The sequence below is a fragment of the Seriola aureovittata genome, chromosome 22 (assembly GCF_021018895.1).
Source record: "Seriola aureovittata isolate HTS-2021-v1 ecotype China chromosome 22, ASM2101889v1, whole genome shotgun sequence".
NCBI classification, from domain to species: domain Eukaryota; kingdom Metazoa; phylum Chordata; class Actinopteri; order Carangiformes; family Carangidae; genus Seriola; species Seriola aureovittata.
In genome coordinates this window covers 4,077,430-4,098,151 of record NC_079385.1, presented here as the reverse complement: position 1 = coordinate 4,098,151, position 20,722 = coordinate 4,077,430, and the positions used below count along the sequence as shown (strand labels likewise).

Here is a 20,722-nt window from a genome sequence, read left to right as displayed (position 1 = left end):
CACCTGGGGAAGAGGAAGTGAAGATAGGAGGGTGGAGGGTGCAATACCCAGTGGATGGATTCGGCTTGTGTGAGTGAATTTATGGTTAAAATAGCTGAAAAAACACAGATCTTACACGGAGACATACACTATATATTATCTATGCAACCTGGAGGTCAAATGAAAAAGTTACTTCCAGCTACTTCATTAACTCCACTGTGCAGCAGCAGGTGAACCTTAAACTTCCACTGCCGCTTCTTTTTCCAAGTGATTCAGTCCCTGTTCACGTCTCCTGAAATGCACGGCTGCACGGACGTTTTGGTTTTGGAGAAACCCCCGGTCTTTGTGACTGCTCAGAATATCAACACCAGTATTTGTTTTTGCACCAACCTGTCCACTGTGGAACAGCCTGTGCTCCAAAATTCACTTTTAAACTAAAATATGTCGACTTGTGGAAGCGAGAGCCGTCGCGCTGGCGAACACTTTTTTAGCACTTCCACAGGAACATAATTAGAGTTTCCAGCCAAAACCATCCTTTGGTTACTTTATTGCTGCATAAACTGTCCATGCGTAAAACTGTGTCTGAACTATTGATTTGTTTAACAGAGAAATGGATTAAAAAATAACTCTAAACTACAGAAAAATCTGCCAAAACATGAAACATAGAGGTAAAACAGCTGCAGGAAGGGTCTGCCACCTGCAACAGGAAACGGTTAACGCATGGCTCAATAAAAGCTGCTCCAGATCCAGATTTGGACACTTTAAGAACTCCTTTGTCAGCAGATCAGTTCGAGACATTGCAAAGGAAAAAATAAACTGCAACAGAGCTGAGACGAAGAGAGGCAAAGATGAGAGGAGACAAAAAAAGCAATGAAGACTCAGAATAACAGCAGCGGCTTCAAGTTTGGAGACAAAGAGGTGAGAATGAAACACGCTGGAGATTGAAGATGTCCGGGGTTCTGATTTGGGACCTCCGTCACCCTCCCTCACCCTCTCATCCCCCTCGTCTCCTCTCTCCTCTCTTTCTGACATAGCACAAACATCAAAGCAGCATTTTTCCAGAAGCCTGTCTCCTGTCTCTGCGTGAGTGCCGACTCACTGATCCACTCACTTCATGACTTCCTCAGCGGCGCTCGGAGTTGAGCCTGTCAGCCTCCTGCACTCGTTAGCCTCTCCTCTCTGAATCCCAATCGCTTTGGGAAGCTGAAGCCGGCGCAGCGACAGAGGCTGAAACATCAGCAACAACGCCACCTTCAGTGCTGCTGACTGAGACTACTGACATCATAGAGACACACAAACACTCACACACACACACACACACTCACACACACACACACACACACACACACTCACTCACACTCACTCACACACAGGCTGGATGAGACAACACACACACACACACGCACACACATGCACATTCAATCCACACATTCCCCTGCTACTCATACACAAGCAACACACATACTGAGCCCCCCCCCCTCCCCTCGCACACCCTCCTTCCTCTTTCTTTCGGCAGCCAGCATCAATCAGCAGAAGTCCAGTCTCTCTGCTGATGTTATCCTTATAGATGGCACATGAAGTATCTCTCTCCTCTTCCTCGCTACCCGCTCTGCAGATCTGTCCCCTCAGTGTCACGCATCCCGAAAGCCGCTAACAAACAGCCAGCTCTTACCCTGGAGCAGATAAACTGCCTTCAACAGTCCTGATCACAATGCAGTGACTACAGCTACGCAGGTATTATTGGCAGAGCCTGCAGTGGTGCAGCACGGCCTCCGGGGGGAGCCGGGTAAAAGGAGAAAAATGAGATACTGGAGTGCGAGCAGATGGGGCAGAGAGGAACTTCAACTATGCGGGACTGACTGTATTAATGTGCTTCAGCTGAATGACTGTTAATGTATGGGCTCTTTAATCAGGGCATCATTCCAATGTTGTCTAATAAATAAAGGATTGGATTCAAAGAGGTTTGAGCATATACACAATCAGCTGTGTAATGCTGTTTGAAACAGGCTAGCCAGGAGTGACGTCTCCTCTGTGGCTCCAAAACCTTCGGTTGGCACAGCTGCCACTCCTGCAACGGGTCCTAAATGTAATTAAACGCAACATACAGCAACATTAACTAAACGAGAGATGAGCAAATGGAATCGATAGCGCTGCGATGTGATGGAGCTTCCTCCATGATTCTATGCATCCGTCTGTCTCTGGTCCATGACAAAAGCGGGAGTGATGGAGGGATGAAAACAGTCGGGATGGGATGGTGGTGTCGCTGTCAAGTCAAGTTTATGGAGAGTGTTGGAGAAAAAAAGAGACACCCGCAGAAAGTCAAACTCAACAGAAAATCTGTAATGGCTGTGCTGTTATTGACATGTGGTCCCACTATAAGAAGAGTATGTTTGTGCATAATGCCTGCCTGCAAAATGTCCTTCATAATAAAGTTTAAGACCCCCTTTGGACATGTTTTAAAGGTCCCATATAGTCTAAAGGTAGATGTCCATGTGTTGTTTGATTATAAAGCAGGTCTAGGTTCTATATTAATACTGTGAAAGTATCAAGAGAGAAATGCACACAGCCTGTATTCACTGAAACTGAGCCTTAAAACCAGCCGTCAGGACTTCTGTAACTTTGTGATGTCACAACAAAGCATTCACTATTCTCAGCCCCGCCCCAAGCCCCGCCCACCTGGACCCACCGTCAAACCTTTGCATGATTTTGTTTCTCTGAGTGTTTACCTGGAATCTGCTATATTTATATTTGATCACTCAGAAATAGCCAGCCAATCAGAGGAGAGGCTCAGAGCCTCTTCTTTCGAGTGGAGACGGACTTAGAATAATGAATTTGATACTGAGCAACTCAAGTCATTGTGCAACCTAAATTGGCAACAAAGAGCCAATGGAGAAAAACTGTGGTTGATATACTCACATTTCAGGCTCAAACTTGGCTGCACAGTTTTGAATTTAGTTGGACTTTTCTAAAAGTAAAACTAGTGGAACTGGACAGCTGTGCACTCAACAGCAAATTCTAGAGGAAGCAAAAGCGTGAATCAGTTTTTCTCGGGCCATTAAAAGAGATGAACGTCCTAATCCTGGAGATACGCTGCAGCGAGCATCTGCTGCTGTGGATGTTTGTACGGAAGGAGAGGTCCAAGTGAAAGATAACCAGAAGATTTTTGACAAAATCCTTGGAGGCAGATGGACTCTTTCAGTGTCCAACTATATTATCGAAGCACCTGGAAGCCATTTCTACCATGTAAACCTTTCTGCTGACACATCTCTATTCCCTCTGAAACCATCATTATCTTGTCCTGGGAGCGGGACGGAGAGGCCTCCTTCGAACCCACCTAATCCAGAGGTAATAGCAGCAGGCAGCCTCCCAACATGGCTTCATTCCAATCTCGCAAAAACACCCAAGTGGGGAGTTTACGCCAGCAATATACAAATCGAAGACTTGGAAGTTTCCGTGTGGCCTGGCTCTAAGTGAGACGGGATCAAAAATAATAACTTTATTTACATGACAGCGTTCTCCACAACAATTTTAAAAGGGGCAGAAATGAAGTGAAATCCAGAAGCTATGAATGGGATGAGCGGGGGGACATCTTTACTGCCAGCTGTCAATCACAGCCCAGCCCGGTTGTGTTGGTAGAGAGAGGGTTCAATGCTGAGGAAAGGTCGGTTCAGTTGTATTTACAAGAGGGATGAAGCAGCTTCACACACGGCATTAAAACGCTAACATAGGAGGAAGAACGACTGTGATTGATCAGCTTTACGCATGTGTGACTACAAAAGAGGCTTGAGAAACTCCTTTGACTCCACAGCCAAAGTCTTACTCAACATTTCCTGAGAGCTTATGAAGTGTGCATCACGGTTTGTTTTGCTTGAACTGATTAGGCAAACATGTTGCTTTCAAGGTCCTGCTTCATAATTTTTCCCATCTGCACACATTTATACCACTGATATCTGAAGTCCCTCTGCAGCACCATCCAAGAAGTTGCACGTACAGGTGCCTTGCTCATGGGAGCTTGAGTTGCTGCAGTGCAAGACAAAAGGGAATTTTAAGCCTTTTTCAAGCCCTACTGGCAGATTCAAACCACCATCTTCTGACTTCCAGGCTGTTACTGACCAAATGACTTCACTATACGCTCAGCAGACGACAGGGGAGAAACTCATGCTGCTAAAAACCGAAACATCGCTTTCTCATGCCACGACCTGCCAAGCCACTTTGTCGTTTCAGGGGAAATCCTGAGCAGAAAATGATATAATTGCACGGCTGGGAGAAAAGTTTGGACACAAAATCCATGCTGGATGCGTTTGCACACGTCAGTCATCGCTGATCTCTTGTAGCACAAAGCGGGGACTGAGGGCCAAAGAGTGAAGGCGGGGAGGGAAATAGGGAAGGAGTGAGGAGGATGGTCAGTAAAAAAAAAAAAAGGAAAAAAGGAAAAGACATGACAGCTCCAAAACAGCTTGAAGACAGATGAGCACAAACACAATTTGGAGACAGACAGCAGCAGGCAGACAGGAATAAAAGACACGGAGATGAGTGTGTTGACCAGTTTGATAAACTGTCCGTGGTTACGAGCACCAGAAACAACCACAATCATCTGCCAGAGCAGAAGCTTTCCATTATTTTTTGGCAAAGAAAAACGCTAAACAATCCAGCACCATCCTGTTTCACAGAGCCTGGCACATGAAGGACACATCCACTAACTATAAAACACCAAGTACAGTGTAATTACACAACTCAATCATCAGTTTCAACACTTACAGATCTATTCCATGCTCACTCCTGACCTGCGCAATGAACATGACTGAAGCAGAATGACTGCACTATACTAACAATAACCAAGGCTAAAGCTTCAACTCAGCCACTGATTCACGTTCATACTGTAGGGTGGAAGTCCATTGCATGCTGTGAGGAAGTCGCAGCAATTATATACAACCTCCAAACACACATCCTCAAACATAAACACGCGCTGCCATCTCTCTCTTCTCACACACACACACACACACACACACACACACACACACACACACACACACACACACACACACACACGCTGACGGCAGCAAGCTAACAGGCAAGGAGAAATCTGGGATTCTGTGTCTTGCTCAACCTGATGACCCTGCCTCAGCCGCCGTACACAAGTGTGTGTATTTTTGTGTGTGTGTGTGTGTGTGTGTGTGAAAACTTGATTGTAGAGTGTTTTTATTACAGCCTGCGTAAAGACATCAGCTCACTGAACTCTGAAGATCTCTATGAGTTTATAGAGTAAATGAATAGAGTCTCAGAATAAACAGTTTGGAAACATTTTCAACTTGACGGACGCATCTTTCGCATCTACTCGTACGCACTCGTGTCTGCCCATCAGCTACGTATGCTATTGCGTGTTGCCTAACATTTGCTTCACATCCTGTCTGAACACACCTTCAGGCTTCAGCAATCTGAGTCCACTCATATTTATATATTTACTTAATTAAGCTAATGACTGATGAGACCTCATGTTAGCTTTGAGTAAACTTTAGAATACATCTTTGCACAAACAAGGACTGTGCATGTTGGCCATGTCAATGCTGTGATTATTAGATGTAAATAATTCCTGATTTAATTGTGATGACAATTCTGGTTTAACATCGCCAAGAAACACATTCCTCTCATCCGACTGCCATCACTCAGGGTATCCGAGGAAGACCTAGTCCAAGTAGCACAGCAGGTGACGTGTGTTTCCAGGGGGACACAAAAAAGTGATGAACCCAGTTGGGACGCACTTGTTGTTTAAAGCTTTTAACTTCAAAAGTCACAAAGCATTGTACAAGTGCGTCCCAGCAGGGTTCGTCACTCTTTTGTGTCCCCCTGGAAACACTTTGGTTGTCGTCCGTGCTACTTGCACGTGGTCATTTTGTGACTATTTGCAGCATGTGTGTTCAAATTGATGAAGATATTTTCTGCATCTGTTTGTGTTGCAGTGTGTTGAGCTCTCAGGGCCACCGTACATGTGAACCTTTTTTATAGTGTTAGGAAAAGATCACGTCCTGGCCACTTCAGACATTAGAAATTATTACAATGACCAGTAACTCATTCAACATACATCCTGTAAACATACAAGTACAAGTATTGTATTAACGCTGCCAGGAAAAGCCCAGAGTCTATCCTAGTATCAACAACAGCAGTAAGAACATGTGTATGTACAACAAGAAAAAGAACCACAAGAAAAGATTCCTCAGTGAGTTAGAAAGTCCACCTTCTCATACTTTTACACCACCATATCCCATCTGTCATGAAAGTCCAATGAACTCCAGGGGTTATGTTAAAGATTTAAAGGTACAGTACCTACATTCTGTATCTCTATCTCCATTCTGCTTCACTAGAGGCCTTAAAATGATCGATGACTTCACGATTACTCATGTGGTGCATTTGTTAGCCTGATTACAATGTAAAATATTCATCATAAAGTCATATTTACATTGTGAGGGTCAGGGTTAAGCATGACTTACAGTTCCACATTTATGTTTATCTTGGAGGGATGAAGGAATTTGGCAACGCGTCGTCCACATCGCAGTGATGGTTCTAATCTTCCTGTGTTCTCTAAATAAAAGCACTTTATATATATATTTTATGATATGTATAAACTTCAGCCACATACTGCACGTTTTTTTTAAATCATTTTATTTTATCACTGTTATTTAATGTTCTCTCGTCTACAGTATTTTTTATTACTAAGATAAAAATACTCAAAAGGCCATAAATAAACTAAACCACCTAAAGTGGTGTGTTCAAGCCATCATCTCTGCCTTTAAATTACAGGCATGTAGATGGCAACAGATGCTGAAATAGTCTCTTTCTCTCTGTGTCTCACACACACACACACACACACATATATACAACGCGTCCTCACGTCAAGGTTTATGACACTTTTGCACACACAGACACAAGCAGTATCTCACCTTCCCATGGTAACCACAGCGTGTGAGGCAGCGTCTGGCTCGCTGCCTCTGTGGCCTGCGATCCAGACACTGCCACCATCATGCTGGCAAAGGACACACACACACACACACACACACACACACACACACACACACACACACACACATACATATACACACACACACACACACACTGGCAGCCAAACACAACCTCACAGACATTTTGAGCTCCCTCCACATCTCTCACCTCCATTCTGTGCTTTACAAAAAACCTCTATCTGAAAACCCAACCAAAACAAAACAAAAAAATTAAAAAGCACTTATCATATCCAGTCCAGGTTGGCCCTGACCAGCGGAGATAATGCATGTGGCTGGGTCCAGCTATTATTAACAGCCAGCAGATATTTGTGTGACATTCAGTCTCTCGGAGGAGCCTGCGGAGAGCCTCGTGTTAATTAGCTGGTTAGCTGCTATAGCTCACACGATGAGCCCCTTCCACAGGCTCAGATCAGCGAAGACACGCCGCATCACCTCACTGTAGTGGTGATAGCTCTAATTGAGGGCCTGTGTTGAACAGCGGGCAAACTTTTCCCGCAGTGGATAGAGGCCTTAACAAGCGTCCCGGGGCTTCCGGCTGACACCCGTCTATTCCGGGACGCCGCAGGGCTCTGTAATCATCCCTTCAGAATCTCTGTAGGCTCCGCCTACTCCACAACACACAAATAAATCAGGGAAGGCGAACAGGCTACTGTGTCATTAGCTACCCCTGCTGCAGTGAGAGGCTCTGCCAGAAATATACGGTTGCAGATGCAAACAAACGGATCCCTTTCAGGATGACTGCCGCGCTCCTGTCGAGTCGTTCGCCCAGAAGGGTTCAAATCATTCTCCACACCGATTCCAGCAAAAAAAGCCCAAATCATGAGGACATGATCTGTGTCGGTGTGACTCACCCATGGCCCGCTCCGATTAGTCACACTTCCTCACAGCATCCTGCTGGTTTACTGCTCATTAAATTAAGATGAGTCAGCTGCTGAGTTTGACTTGTTGTGGTTGGTTGACAGGACCGACAGAGCTCAAGTTGAGCCCGATTTGGAAGCACTTTCTCTCACAGCAACAGTTGCTTTAGCCAGAGTAAGCTGTGTCTCACACCGAACGTTTATTTGCAGTTAAACAGCTTTTTTATGAAATGCAAATGATAAGGAAAACAGAAATAAGAACAGAGAGGGGGGCTGTTATCAGGCCTGTGCAGATGGGGGGTCAGAAGGTTGTGGACTTTAGTAGACAAACACTCATATTTACAGATTTAAGCTTATGGTAAACATGGTGCTCTGAGCCCACAAAGCTATCAACAGCCCACCAACTGCTGAAATCTCGATCAGGTATCAGCCCCCCTTGGACGAGTCTGGCCTTTGTTGTTTGTGTACAAAGCCCATTTATAAGCGTATTTATATGCAGTACACAACACATGTCTGTTTGGTTTCAATCGGGACTGCCATCTGCTTGTTGAGAAACAAATTAATGGAGATTGCTGGATTAATGGGTTTTTGATTGGGCGCTGGCCAGACCGCCAGGAGCCCGGGCCGCTTTTTTATTAACAAACCCCTCGGAGGACGAGGACAGGACAGCGACGCTGCACCCAGCCACTTAGCGGAGCGGTCAGACTGTTAAAGGGCTGATTTGTTTTGTGCACTGATGACTCTGAGAATATGAGCACAGTCTTTAGCTTCAATAATAATACATGATGGTGCTTGAATAGGAGAGAGCGTCATTTGTTTCGAGTGTCTGGGAGGATAGGAGTTGTTTTGTAAAGACAGAGTGAAATCAATCACTCTGTTTCTCCTTTGTTCTTCATTTTAAACATCTTTTTTTCTTGTTCCACCAGTTCCCTGCAAGAGGCCGGTGCAGGTTTTTCCACTTCTACCAGATATAATTGAGAAAAGGACACTGTCCTGTGAGAAACTAGACCGTATGTCGTCTGTGCAGCAGGTTATTATGACCCATAGTTACGTTTTGTTGCTAGGTGACATCTAGTGGTCGTAGTAATTATGACAGGAGCAAAGGGAAAAGTGCGGTGACGTAGTATAAAGAGAGACAAAGTCCACGTCAGGAGGAGGTTGTGATGGATGGATGGGACGACAAAATATGATACAGGAGAGCGATGTTCGATTCCCATGTGAAAGCAGCACCTCATGTTATCATTATTATCTATAATGTAACCAGGACAACAAAGATCGCCTGATGAATCTTGAGGAAGTTACTTATTCTACCTTATTGTGCCTTAACCTAACAAAGTCATGACCGTTATTATAGTAACCATGGTGAGGTGTTTATTACTTGTAACTAATTACTTGAATTCAGATGTCAGTCATAATCCCTGAGTGATCAGGAAAACTACCCACGGCTCAGGTGAGTGCAGCAGGTTAAAGGAGACGCTCTGAATGGAAAGTTTGGGTTCAAAAATGTACATTTCACCTTTGTTTTTTCTTCCAAATTTTTCAGAAAATACTGATTTCAGCAAGTACAATGTTACAATCTGTGGTACATATCAATAGTAATTAATCAAAATGTCAAGCTGACCTCAAATGCCCCAAGTCTCTTCAGCTCCACACATCAGTAAGCCACTCACAGTTTCTCTCACTGGTTCTTATCTTTGAAACAACAAAGTAGACCGAGTTTAGTTTTATCTGTTGACTTAAGCTTTAGACAAAGCTAGAATAAGCTAAACTATGAAATGTAAATAACTGCATATTTGCCACAGGTTAAAAGGGTAACCAAAAACATAATGGTGAAGTGAAGTGCCATGTTATTTTGATTAGACAGAGTTCAAAATGATCAAACATGCAGAAGTCGGTTTGAAGGTGAGAGGTGAAAGACGGTGACACAGACTGCATTCAGCTCCTCCACTTGTGCTTCAAATCTGAATATTGTGTCTTCCACACTGCCGCCAGCAGAGGGCTCCACCCCACCAACCCTCCACCTCGTCATCCAGCACCACAGTCGACTGAATTTGCCTTTTGTGGAGCTGCTGGCTGTCGAGAAGCAGTCGGGGGTCGACACGAATGAACTTAATGAGTCATTCAAGGATCATCTGTGAATCGCTGTTTGAGAGTGAAAGCCAGAACGGCCGACCACTTCAAATGCAGAGTGGCTTTGGCTCCTTGGTTTGTAATGAGCCATATTTCCCTGTGTTCTCTGCAGCCATAACCTAGAAACCAGATCCCCCTTGTTCAGACCTTTAAGGACCATATTAGTAAATCCTGACAGTCAGAATGCATCAAATTCCTTTAAAAGGACTTTAAAACTCACTTTTATGAAAACACCATAGCAAGCAGGATACAAGTTGAGATAGATTAGGTTATATAGATTATTTACATATTCATAACTTATAATGATCTGTTTATTTATGTCTTTAACTCATCACTGAATCAATCTATCCTCTATCAGTGGGTGCAAATAGTTCTATAGCAAAACAGAATTAGTATAGAAACTTAAAAATGAAACTAAAAACTTAAAAATTAAAAAGGTAACTCCTTTAATTTTACCCATAACTTGAAGTACTGCTCAGCCTTTGAAAAGTTAAATGTCAGCTGTGGTATAGAAAAAAAACCCGAAAAATGTGGGCGTTTAGCATTCACCGCGGGTCTAACATCTAGATGATATTGAGTTGCTTGATGGGAAATGCAGGATTCAGCAGTTTTGAAGCTTGATCCATGGGGAATAAAGTCAGGACATCTTAGACTCTGCTGCAGTAATTTTGGTCATTTAACTTTAAGGAATTGCTATACTAACTCAGTGGAGTTGAGTTCAACTCAAAGGTCCCATATTGAATAAAGGTAGGTGTCCATGTGTTGTTTGATTATAGATCAGGTCTAGGTTCTATATTAATACAGTGAAAGTATCAAAGCCTCAGTCCACAGAGAAATGCACACAGCCTGTATTCAGAAACTGAGCCTTAAAACCAGCTGTCAGGACTTCTGTAACTTTGTGATGTCACAACAAAGCCCTCAGCCATGCCCCAAGCCCCCCCTGAGAGAGATGTAAAACTACATTGAGATGGTTTTTGGTTCTTAAAACCACAAATACATCTTTTTATGGATCACTTCAAAAACACAGGAAAAGTGTCAAATATAGGACCTTTTTTTTTTTCTCACATCATTTGCCTACTTTATGAATTTCAACAGTCATGTGAATGGATGACAGCATAGGGCAGAAAGAGGTTAGACGTGTTTCCTTTCCTGCAGCGTCACATGTGGCATTCATTTCAAGCAACAATTGTTATGCGTACTTAATGATTTTGGTAATGCAGGGAAAATAAATTGTATTAAATTGCATTAAAAACTCATAAGGCAATTTTTAATAACCATTATTTTGAAAAAATAAAAATAAAACTTCCCTTAATCAACTCAAGCTCACAGTCATTGCGCATTTATGACCACACCTGGTACATTTAAGGCCTGAAATCAACACAAGAAAGCCTCAAACACACTAAATTATTTTTCGAAATATCATTATTTTTTAACGATTTTATTTCTTCCACATGCTCTCCTCCACAGAATGAGGTAAATTAATGATTCTCCCCAAAACGAGTGACCATACAATTAATTTAACTCATGGCCTCATAGAAGCGAGGTCTGGCTCATCACAGCCCGCTCTTCACCTCCCCGTGTGAGAGACTCATCAGAGACCGCCGGCACTCGGTACACCGCCGCGACCTGCGCGCCCTCCTCGCACTCAGCGACAGCCATTACTTCGTTAGCGCGCCAGCACATAGGTGAACCCACCGGAGGCAACCAGAGGTGTCTGCGCCGCTGAGTATGAAAGAATCAGGGTGGAGATTGGGGTCTTGACCCTCGTGGGTCAGGGACTGAATGAACCCCGCTGGTCTAATGGTGCTGTCAACACTGTTAAAAAGGGAGACTGACTTCACTTCACTGCACCTCTTCCTTTAAAGTCAGTGTGTGCACAGAGCTGAGTCATATCCTCAGACACACATAGGTTTCTGTTCGTATTTCACATTAGTCTTTCATTTAGCTTTGGCTTCTAATGGCTTAAAAGAAAAGATTCAAACATGATGACACACTAGTGAGTATCTGGCATAAGAAACAGAAACAAAACTGATGCATGGGTTGCCAAGTAGATGGACATGTTGCCAGACTTCCACACAAAACGCATTTACACAATTTAAATCGTCACAGACCCATTAAAAAAAAAAAAAAAAACTATCTCACACACAGCTGTTAGAGCATCACATTTAACAGTCAGTGCCGAGGTGCTAGTTCTGTGCTGGCACCAGTAGAGGGACCTGCAGACCAGAGAAACTGGTCTTCACCATTAATTGTCTCATTCCGGTGATAGTCCCACTAATCCCCCACGGTGTTTTTGCTGTGGAGCCACCAGCTCAGGCAAACACCAGCTGAATCATTCATAGATCTGCTGTCATCATGCACAGCAGCAGCTGACTGCAGGCTTGTGATGTCACATGCACACACACACACACACACACACACACACACACACACATTGTTATTTATATAGAGGAAAAGCAGCATTGTAAAGAAACAACTTTTCTAAATGGACAACCTGTCATTGACCATGCAACAGAAAATGTGATCACACTCTTTTACTGTGACTCATCATCACCTGACAAAAGAGAAAACCATCCCAGAACATAAAGACCAACCATTCACCCGTAGACTCAACCTCTCCACCAGACAGGGAGTTCCAGTAACAGTGCAGCTTATGCAACCCGCAGCCATCAAACAGCGAGACCGACACAACATAAAAAAAAAAAAAAAAAAAAAAAAACATGGGTGAAATAATGGTGTGGTTTAGCTTGGCTGCTTGTACCCATCAGCTCTGACATTTACTGTAAATGTAGTGTGGATGTGCTAAACATCTGGGCCTGGAGTGGGGGGGGGGCTGTGACTCGGCCTGAATCACAGGTGACTGCTGCTGAGTCACAGAGTCCAGAGCGCGGTGGTTTCATTCAGTCCTGCTGGACATGCCGTCTCCTTGACTGACTGTGAGTCGCTCATGCTTGCCTGGTGCGTCACTGTTGCCATTTGCCTTCATATGCGTTGAGCGTCGAGACACCTACTGCTACTGTTACTTAATGAGGCTGCAACTTATGACGATTTCTATTAGCGATGAATCTAAACTGTCAAAGTAGTGAAAATGCTGGATCATACCTTCATTATATAACATCGGATTTCTCATTTGTTTTCATTCGTTTTCCCTTTTTTTTTTCCAGGCTGCGATATGCAGCTGTTACAACAGAGGTCAGAGGTCACTCGGACTGTGCTCTGTCAGGATTTCCTTCTTTTGCTTTTCTAAAAGAAACGGGTCGCCTCGGCCAAGTCTTGACTGACACGCAGAGACTGGACACGGCCAGAAACAAGCGCAAACTTCCACCAGCGCTGTGTTTAGGATTTCCTCACTGGTTTCCCTGTCCGTTTTTCTTTTTTTTTCCCCCATTGATGTTTGTTGACATGAAGCAACAAGAGGGGGTCTCCTTCTGCATGTGCCTCACACACACACACACACACACACACACACATATATACACGTATAGCTTTAGACCTTCCTCTCTTTCTGTCATCTAGCACAGCTACAAAAACAAAGTCCAGACAAAGGAAACAGAATGCGCAGGGGTTTGTGTGCAAGTGTGTGTGTTCAGGAGAAGAAAATGAGGCAAGAGGTAACCATGCGCGTGCAAGTGTCCAAACTGTGCAGCAGAATTTGGGGAGAAAGCAAAAGTTAAAGCAGATATTTTAAAATCATCTGCAGAAGCAGGACAAACACCTGCCGTCAGACAGACTGTGGAGAAAACAAAAGGAAACAGAGGGACGCATGTTTTTTTCATGAGTGAACCTGCAGGACTTCAGCCAGGGCAGAAAGAAAACACCAACAGCTATTTTTGACCCGAGTCAAGTTGATAAATGGCCCGGACTTTCCAATTCCCCGTGATTTTGTTCTTTACGGCTCTGACTTCTATTGTTTGAAAAAAAAAAAAAAAAAAAAACCCACACAGCCTTTGCTTCAGGACGTTTGTGCCTACCAGTCGCTGCAGGGCCGAGGCCAGCCCTGCCAATTTGCTCGCATGCAAGTTCAAGTGCGTTCAAAGAAGCTTGATGTGCGAGGCCCGGCTTTGTAGCCTTGAAGAAAACGCCGTCAGAGGAGAGACTTGTCAAGATCAGTGGAGGGACCGAACCTTTTTTTTCCCCCCTCTTTCCCCCTCGGCCTTTTCTTGTTGGGTTGGGAGAATTTGAGACGGCGTGTCGAAGACGGGGAGAACTTTTTTTTTTTTTTTTTCAAGATCATATCGCGGCTCCAAATCTCGGGAGCCTTCTTCACAGCACTTTTTAAAAGCTTCTTTTAAAGCTGAGCGTTAACAGCAGCCCTCCCCTGCCGCTGCTCTGTTTAAGCCGGGTGCCTATTAGCTTCCCTAATTACCACAGATCTTCCAGGGGAGAAAGAGGGGAGGGGGCATGCAGATGGGACCCAGGGGTAAGAGACGGTGCGATCAGGTTACAAGAAGCCAGCAGCTGACAACATTATTTATGACCCATCCCTAATGGATTCAGAGTGACAGCAGTTTCAGTCCACTGACAGGGTCAAAGGCAGAGACAACAGAAGACTAATGTCCACAAGGGTGACAGACAGCTTTGTAACTGAGTCCTCTTGGGGTTGGGGGTGGGTTGGTGGTGGGGGGGTGTGCTCTGAAAATTGGAAGAGAAGTGAACAAGAAGGAAGAAGGGGTCAGGGGAAGCGGCGCGAGGAAAACTTTTCTTCTCTCTGAGGAGCGAGAGTGATGGAGAGAGATGTGTCTGGGATGAGACAGCGAGCGTTTTTCCAGTCTATTTGCCCTGCGTCTAGACCCAGAGTCAACGGGACAGGCCCAATAAAAAGGTTGGATATTGCAGAGCAGAGACTGAGTTAGACAGAGTCCAAAAATACTGATGAAAGGCTGCACTGTGGAAGAGCTGAGGACACTGAACTCCAGTGATAGCCATCAAGAAAAACTCCCCCGTCCTCAATCTATCTTCCAAAGACTCTCCACTAGCAATGCATGTGATTTTTTTTTTTTTTTTTCACTAAAGCTCCAGATAAAGCTGAATGGCTTTATTGTAACACAGGAAACTCTGTGCCAGAGTACTTTATGACAGCTGTAAATACAACAGGAATCTGAAATTTCTGCAGCGAAAATATGAAACATGCACCTTTCCTTGCTTTGAAGGCCGACCTGAGCGCTGAGAGCTAATGCTAGCTACAGTCCAGCAAACAATCACCTTCTCCTCCATTAGCTTCCAATAAATAGGGCAATTAGAAGTCTTAAGCAGCACAGAGAAGACATTATGCACTTTCCTGAATCCTTTCCGAGGGATAAATACATAAATTAAACATAAAATTTGGCTACTGAGGATCAAAGTACAGTACAAGGGTGTTTGATGTCGGCACAGATTTAAATGTGCATACTTAAAAGGAAATACAGTCTATGTATTTGATGCTGATTAACGTTACATCAAGTTTTGGCCCGGCATTGAAAATCAGTGATCAAAGGGCTGACGAGATGGCAGCTTTTCTGCACCGTCAAAGAGCGTGACCACACGGAGATCAGGAAGGCGAGCAAGGCACTAAAACTGCCAGGGGTTAGGGGTTCAATTCCCAACAAATGTATGCATTCATTACACTCTGAGTAATCTCAGAAAATGAGCTCGCAAAAACCCGACCGTCACGTCTCGTCAGAAGCGGGATTAAACGCTCCCTTCTGGGTTGAGAAAATGACTCCACCCTCGAAACGGATTTCCAATGGTTAAACTCAAAAAAGCATTGTTGTCAAGATGTTGAAAGGTGAACAGTGCAATGAAGAGGGAAACTACAAGCACACACCTGCCTGGTCACCGTTCCTCTGACTCAGAGTCAGCACAGTTGGACACGCTCCCTGCACTAAACACTGATTGATTTGTTTTCCCTTTTTTTTTTTTTTAAGCTGGGGAAAAAAAACAAAAAAAAAAACACCTGAAAGGTGCAGAGCTCCGACCAGACACAGACTAAGCAATCTCGCTTCACGCTCCCAGAGTGCAGTGCAGTGCACGCCAGCACACAGCATCTGCAGAGCCCAGGGGTTTGGCGTTGTTGTAGATCGATTGTTTGCCTTGCAGAGAGAGCAAATGATAAAAAATGACTGTGTGTGTGTGTGTGTGTGTGTGTATGTGTGAATGTAAGAGCGTGTGTACTGCATTTTCACTGCTTTTAAAAAAAGCATCTTTCGTCCCTGACTACGGACCTTTCTTATATTTGAAAACACAATGTGCAGCAGCTTAAAGGCACTGAAACCCAGGACTTCAGCCAAAGCCACTGTAGAGAGGCTTTTCAACATCAATACGCAGCGTAAAGTCTTAACAAACATAAGAACCATGGCGGAGAAACAGAATCCATCATAGAAAAACACAAGACCTTGAAAAGTGTGTGGATAAAGTCGACGTTTCCAGCAGAGTGCGTCTTTGTGCTGTTAGCGGAGCCACTATTAGTGCATTGTGTCCAACACATTCCCACTCAATAACAGCCTTCTCTTGTTTAGCAGACATAAAGAAAAGCCATGAAACAGTTCAATTGTCAAATGTGGGTGACAGATGGAGAGGAGAGATGAAGAGGCAGAGCTCTTAGTTGTGTGTGTGTGTGTGTGTGTGTGTGTGTGTGTTTGTGTGTGTGTGTGTGCTGGGGGCAAAAATCATACTGGCATCTTTAAAATCTCCCCTTGTTTTACTTTGAACTGTCACAAAAGAAAACAGATCAACAAGAAAAGAACCTTCAGATCCGGCAAAGCTTTAGAATAAAGACTTGTAACTTTTGAACGATGAACGTTTTACCTCTCACAGGTAAAAAAGTTTATTTCATAAGCAATATAACACACTCTCAATCAGCTTCATACACTCAGGGGCTGTGCTGTTACAGCCCAGCTTCTGTCTCATATGACCGGTAAGCTTATGGCGGCTAATGTTAGCGAATTTCAGATGGACATGGCTGATATTATGATTCTTCTTCTTCTGCTGCTATTACACTGTCATTGTGTAACACGGCTGAGACCTGACTTGTTCTGCTGCACTCGACTCCCTGGGAACTGGGACAGGTAGCAACATAGCTGGAATAAGTCATCATTAGGACTATGCACTCACTATGGTCTCTGCAGGTAACACACACTTTTGAAAGCCAAACGTTCGGACCCTGTGATTTAGAGACCCGACAGACTTGCTGCAGACTTGCTACGTGCTCAAATAGATTTGAGACTTGACTTTCACTTGTCTTTCCTTATCTGAGACCTAACTGTGACTCGTCTCTCTACAGTAAACACAACACTGCTATTAGTACATGCACGATACAGTGGGGTGCAAATGTCTGAGAACACCTTCTGCACTGCTCACACACTTTCACATACTCACATTCACCGGCAGGATCAGAGATGAATAACCCAACAATCAAAATCGGTGACAACCAAAAGAGGTTCAACGAGTAACACGCGGATATGGATGCGGTAGAAAAAGATGAAGGGATGAGAGAGGAACAGACAGAAGGAAGAAGAAGAGGAAGAAGCAATGAATAGTTCATCAACACTCTGATCTTCCCGGTCAGAGCAGAGGAGAGATGGTGATAGAGAGTGTTAAGTATCTAGTCAAGTGCTGCTACCTGCAGTGAATTACAAGCAGGTGATGGAGCCACGTCTGCAGCACTGCCCATTCTGAAGTAATAACCGGTCTCTTACAGTAGCCTGCAGTTCGCCAGATAAAATACGCTATTTAGAAGTGCTTTGGGAGAAAAAAAAAAAAAAAAATCGTTATCTCAAGTTCATTATTCAGTCAAGTGGGAAATATCCAGCTGGTGCAAGTGATATGATTTTGTCTACTTTGAAGCAAAGTTGCTCACTGTGGTTTTAATCCTGTGTAACGCTTCAGTTACATGCAGCACTGCGAAGGCAGGAGTAAATTAGTGTATGAGCCAAACCTGCCGACTTGCAGCATAATCTCTTTCTGATTATGGCATGTCCTGCACGGCTGCTTTGATTTGAGGACTGACCTTTTCAACGAGTCTCGGCAGCAGAGCCAGACGTCGTCGTTCTGTCGTCAGCTAAAAAAACTCAAGAGGAAATACCTCAGATCTGAGGCTATGTTCTTACTGGGGGGGGGGGCTGAATTAGCCCTTCACACTTCTCATAGTCGTATTTTCAAGTGGAATGCGCAATTGGTTTGTTGTGTTGCAATCACATCATTATCCATACCACTTCCTGTTTGTCAGTGACTGCTCCAACTCCCAGCTGTCAGGGTTCAGGCTTGAGACCTCAAGGGGGGGCAAGGTTCACTTGGTTTGTAGTAATTGTTTTGTAATTAGCACAACTACATCACAGCATCCACAGGAATGATACGGGCCTGCATGTGTCTGAATGACCTAGTTCATACAAAGTTAAGTCCGACCACGCCTGAAGGCAAAAGTGTTTGTATCTGTTCCAAGAAATGAGAGGGAAGTTAAAATCTTGCACACTCTCTAGCCAATCACTGCATGACGTGGAGAGATTATCTTTTTCTGGAAAATTAGAAAAACTGGCAGCTCTGATGTGGGAGAGTCGTGGGCGGAGAGGGTTTCAGATGCTGTTCAACAAGTGCTTAATTTGAAGCATGCCGACGCCCTAAGGTGGTGTTAATTATCTTTTCTTGAGGCCATCTTGTGGAAGGACAATAAATCAATATATATATTCTTTTTTAAATCTCTTATGATATTGTGCTTAAGAAAGAACAGTTTAAAAGGTTGTTTTTAATCAAATTATCATAAATCAGTAACACTGGTTGGAATCTGATGTCTGCACAGAACTAAATGAGCACTCGAGGCCAACATGGTGCAAACACAATGCACGGAGAACACGTGGGGGGGGTACGTTTGCCCCCGGGGGCCATCAGGGTGTTAATCAGGGCCTTAGTTGGGCTCGGTCCGCCTGTGCACCTCAGGTTATGGATCAGCGGTAAAGCCACCAGGCAGAAAAAGTCACATATCGTGTTAATCGATCACACTGTCTGACTGGAATACGCAGTCTAGACAACTACAACAAACAGCACTGAAGATGGAAAAAGAAAGTTTTGAGGATAACCACCTTAAAAAAAAAATAAAAAAAAAAAACCCCACCATTAAATAAAACCTACAAACGTTGGCCACAGTAAGACTGGCTGTTCTCTGAGCAGGAGCTTGTACAAAATGATCCTGAAATACACTGCGGCTTTATGTCCACGCTGATGCAAAAAAAAAAACTCTTTGATCTTGTACCATTACAAGAACTACTCCATCTCCCTTCCTCCACTGCTGGATGTTAATATTCTCCCCCTCTCTCCCCCCCTTATCTCACCCTTCTCCTACTCATTCTTCCGCCTCCCATTTCTCTCCCATTTTCACCTTCCTCCTCATATTTTCTCGCCCATTCATCTCCCGTCACCGTTCTATCTTCCTCTGTCTTGTCTGCATCCTCTCCTTTTCCTCCTCCTCCTCATCTTTCGCTAGACAAGTGATCACAAAGCCATGCGTGTACCCTGGTGGGATATAGAGGGAAGGAGGAAGGGAGGGAGAGAAGTCTCGTTTCGCCTGAGACAGAGGGAGATGATGAGAGAATCAGGTGCTTTGTCTGCATGATATAATGTGACTGAATAAGCAAAAGTTCACAGCTGGGTTCTGGCCTTAAAACTTGCAATATACAATTCTCTGCCTCTCTCTGCTCCCATTTGTGTGTCACTGTCTCTTTTCCTTCTTATCATTCTCCTTTAGTCCTTTATTAATCACCCTCTCCTCTTCCTCTCTCCACCTTCTCTCCATCTTTACCATCGTGGCTCTGGCTTTCACTGTGAATGAAAAAACAAACTCTGGAAGGGAGGTTCGGTTTCAGCTCAGCGAGTAAGAAGTCAACGAGAGGCAAAGCGGGAGATCCCTGGGTGTGTTTCTGATTTACCTCCTCAGTATAATGTGGCTGCTCCAGAGGCCGGCCAAGCGCCGCTTCTGGGAAGAGATAACAATTCATTTCACTCACGGATGGATTCTCGATCGAGACCCTGAGCTCTCCCCCCGCTGCAGCTGTAGATTTGTCATATAAATATACAATATAACTCGTGCCATTTCCTGGGGGCTGCGATCCAAAGTGCTTTTCAGTATGGAGGGTGGGGTTTCAGTGGGAATCAAACCCCAAACCCTGTAAATCAGCAGGCAGTTTGGATTTCGCAAAAAAAAAAAAAGAAAAAAGAAAAAGAAAACCACCACTCCCATAAACCCCTCGCCTTGCTCAGTTTGTTTTTAAGAGGAAAAATAAATATAAGAACTGATAGGAGCTTTTGATAAGAGCTGACGTGCAGGAAAACACCGCTCAGATAGAGGCTGACAAACTTTGTCTGCCTCCTTACTTTTCTAATACTGACACTTCATTCAAATATGCTGCAGATAAAATTGAAGCTTTGACCATAAGTAACAGTAGCGTGGTGGTAATTCGTTAGAAGTCATGTTGGCATCATATTTTCTTCAATACTTTTCTTGCCATCTCAAAGCAATAATTCTAAACTTACATTTTCAAAGCAACTCAGTGAAATCTATCCTACGCCCGACGCAAAGCGTAACACGAGTCTTTGCTAGTTCCAGACCGACACAGTCGTCATTGTCCCGTCCAGCACCCATGTTGTTTAAATAGAAAATACATATGCGCCCGTGGGCGTCTTGGTGTTAAAATGAGGTGTGGTCAGGCGGATTGCTATCTTCAGGCAGCGGAAAACAATTGTGCAATTGACCAACAAAAATCTGGTCTGAAGTCGGTG

At 44.1% G+C, this 20,722-nt stretch overlaps 1 protein-coding gene across 12 annotated transcripts in view; it reads right to left on the bottom strand.

Annotated features, from left to right (window-relative positions):
* nav3 (neuron navigator 3) overlaps positions 1-20,722 on the bottom strand; it is a 448,944-nt gene that overhangs the window by 147,188 nt on the left and 281,034 nt on the right. The window contains exons 1-2 of one of the 12 annotated variants that reach the window (XM_056367409.1): positions 1,472-1,695; positions 1,091-1,206 (exon numbers count right to left, since the gene is read on the bottom strand). The exons of the other annotated variants lie outside the window; for them this stretch is intronic. The gene's annotated coding sequence lies outside the window, so the exon portion shown is untranslated. Of the gene's footprint in view, positions 1-1,090; positions 1,207-1,471; positions 1,696-20,722 lie in introns of those variants that run through there. 12 annotated transcript variants of the gene reach the window in all.